This window comes from Mustela nivalis, assembly GCF_964662115.1.
Source record: "Mustela nivalis genome assembly, contig: HAP1_SCAFFOLD_251, whole genome shotgun sequence".
Classification (NCBI taxonomy): Eukaryota; Metazoa; Chordata; class Mammalia; order Carnivora; family Mustelidae; genus Mustela; species Mustela nivalis.
The window spans coordinates 457,088-459,939 of NW_028136386.1; the positions used below are offsets into that span (position 1 = coordinate 457,088).

The 2,852-nt window shown below is 42.2% G+C and overlaps 1 pseudogene across 1 annotated transcript; it reads left to right on the forward strand.

Moving 5' to 3' along the window:
- Positions 1-1,251: 1,251 nt before the first annotated feature.
- On the forward strand, positions 1,252-2,180 carry LOC309857035 (small ribosomal subunit protein uS5 pseudogene; annotated as a pseudogene). The gene has a single exon. The product of its transcript is annotated as a small ribosomal subunit protein uS5 pseudogene (transcript).
- Positions 2,181-2,852: the final 672 nt, after the last annotated feature.

Sequence of the window (2,852 nt, forward strand, 5' to 3'; positions counted from 1 at the left end):
AAATAATTCACAAGGGCATCTTTCTGACAAAAGACAAAGAGCTGGCTACTAGTAGAAAAAGTACATTTGATTCTGTCAGTGAAAGTGGTAAAGGGATTTGAGAAAATAAGGCAAAGCAGTGGAATTATGTGTTAAAACTTTAAATATTATAGACACATTTACTTAATTTCTAATACTGCTTATAATTAAAAAAGATGTTTTCCATGAACCACGCATTACAGCAAATATATTGTTTATACAGATTAAATTTTCATCAAAAGGGACGCCTGGGTGGCTCAGTTGGTTAAGCAGCTGCCTTTGGCTCAGGTCATGATCCCAGCATCCTGGGATCGAGTCCCGCATCTGGCTCCTTGCTCGGCCGGAGCCTGCTTCTCCCTCTACCTCTGCCTGCCATTCTGTCTGCCTGTGCTTGCTCTCTCGCCCACTCTCTCTGATAAAGAAATAAAATCTTAAAATAAATAAATAAATTTTCATCAAAAAATTATAAGTGTATTTTTTTGTAGGATCATGATAAGCATTTTGCAGATGAGAAAAGTGAAATTTAGAAAAGTATGTCTCTTCAAATCCCTCATACAATATCTGGCCTAGATAGAAGGATATACTATCACAATTGAGGAAGATAATTGAGATTACTTAAAATGATAAACTTTACTGTATAGGGTTTTTTACAAGTTTGCCACAGATTCACATTTTTTAAAATATATATCTATTTGTGTAAAGAGAATGCACTGAGAAGTAAAAAGATAGTGATATATCAGTGCTACCAACTAATGGCTATAATATCATCACCTTATTTATGAACAATGAAACAGTGTGTAATATTTAAATAAATTTAAATAAATTCCTATTTATTTTATATATTTATAAATTTAAATGAATTCCTATTTATTTATTATTAAAGAAATTCCTCTAACAAACAGTATGTTTTGAAGGTTGCTAGCAGGAAAGTGTTGTACGACATGGAAGTAATCAGAAAATGTGATCTAAAATTCTGCTTTCAAGGGCGCCTGGGTGGCTCAGTGGGTTAAAATTCTGCTTTCAAGAAGCTATAACAGTAAGTACTGAGCATTAGCTATTATATGCTATGGATGAATAACTGAAATCTACATTTGAAACTATTGGTACACTATATGTTACCTAATTGAATTTTAAAAAGTTAATAAAAAAAACCACTATTTTATAAAACAATATTCCCAACAGGCTCTTTTGCTTTAAAATACTCACTTTGTTTCCTCTCCGAGAGAACACCAAATGGCGGATGACGCCGGTGCTGCGAGAGGGCCCGGAGGGCCCGGGGGCCCTGGAATGGGAGGCCGCGGCGGTTTCCGCGGTGGCTTCGGCAGCGGCATCCGGGGCCGGGGCGGGCCGGGCCGTGGTGGGGGCCGGGGCCGAGGCCGCGGAGCTCGCGGGGGCAAGGCCGCGGACAAGGAGTGGATCCCCGTCACCAAGCTGGGCCGCCTGGTCAAAGACATGAAGATCAAGTCCCTGGAGGAGATCTATCTCTTCTCCCTGCCCATCAAGGAGTCTGAGATCATCGACTTCTTCCTGGGAGCCTCCCTCAAGGACGAGGTTTTGAAGATCATGCCTGTGCAGAAGCAGACGCGCGCGGGCCAGCGGACCAGGTTCAAGGCATTTGTCGCCATCGGAGATTACAATGGACACGTCGGTTTGGATGTCAAGTGTTCCAAGGAGGTAGCCACTGCCATCCGCGGAGCCATCATTCTGGCGAAGCTTTCCATTGTCCCTGTGCGGCGAGGCTACTGGGGGAACAAGATCGGCAAGCCCCACACTGTCCCGTGCAAGGTGACTGGCCGCTGTGGCTCTGTGCTGGTGCGTCTCATCCCCGCCCCCAGAGGCACTGGCATTGTCTCGGCCCCTGTGCCCAAGAAACTGCTGATGATGGCTGGTATTGACGACTGCTACACCTCGGCCAGGGGCTGCACTGCCACCCTAGGGAACTTTGCCAAGGCTACTTTCGATGCCATCTCCAAGACCTACAGCTATCTCACCCCTGATCTCTGGAAGGAGACTGTGTTCACCAAGTCTCCCTATCAGGAGTTCACGGACCATCTTGTGAAGACCCACACCAGAGTCTCTGTTCAGAGGACCCAGGCTCCAGCTGTGGCTACTACATAGTTTTATACAAGAAAAATAAACTGAACTAAAGCTTGAAAAAAAAATACTCACTTTGTAATGAGAGTCATTACTTTTGTCTAGCCAAATCTTATAGCACTGTTTATCCCTTCCCTGCTTTATCCCTTCCCAGTATCAATAAAGGCTCACTTGGGTTACCTAGAAGCCATGAGAAAGCTTGTAATAGATCTGGCTGGTTTTCACCAGCAATTTGACCACCATGTGCACAGGGAAGTCTATTGATAAAGGCTTTATTGCAATAAGTTGCAAATACATGGATGATTTTGAATTCTCTTTCTTGAGGTCTTGTTTCATGATAATAAATTTAGGGTGGCTTATTGGAATGGATGTTATTAACATATCTTCATAGTTATAAGCACATGGAATTGTAAAATAGATGAATGAATGTGGCATTACTGACAACTGTCCTCATTTTGAAATCAAATTACAGTGTACTAAGATGAGGAAGCAAAGCAGATTTGGGATTATGAGTGAAATAATTTTAAAAAGTATTAGGGGTATGATCGGACTATTGGGTAATTCAGTAGAAAAATGTCTACTGATTGAGATTCTGTGTTCCCTGATTTCAGAGAGAAGTTAAGATAAATAAGTAACACGAGGAGACTAGGAAGCCAAACATAAGTGATAATTTTGTGCCAGGGTGTGTATACATCTGTTTATCTTCTTGCTTTACCACTAAGGTTGCTCCTAGAGGAGAG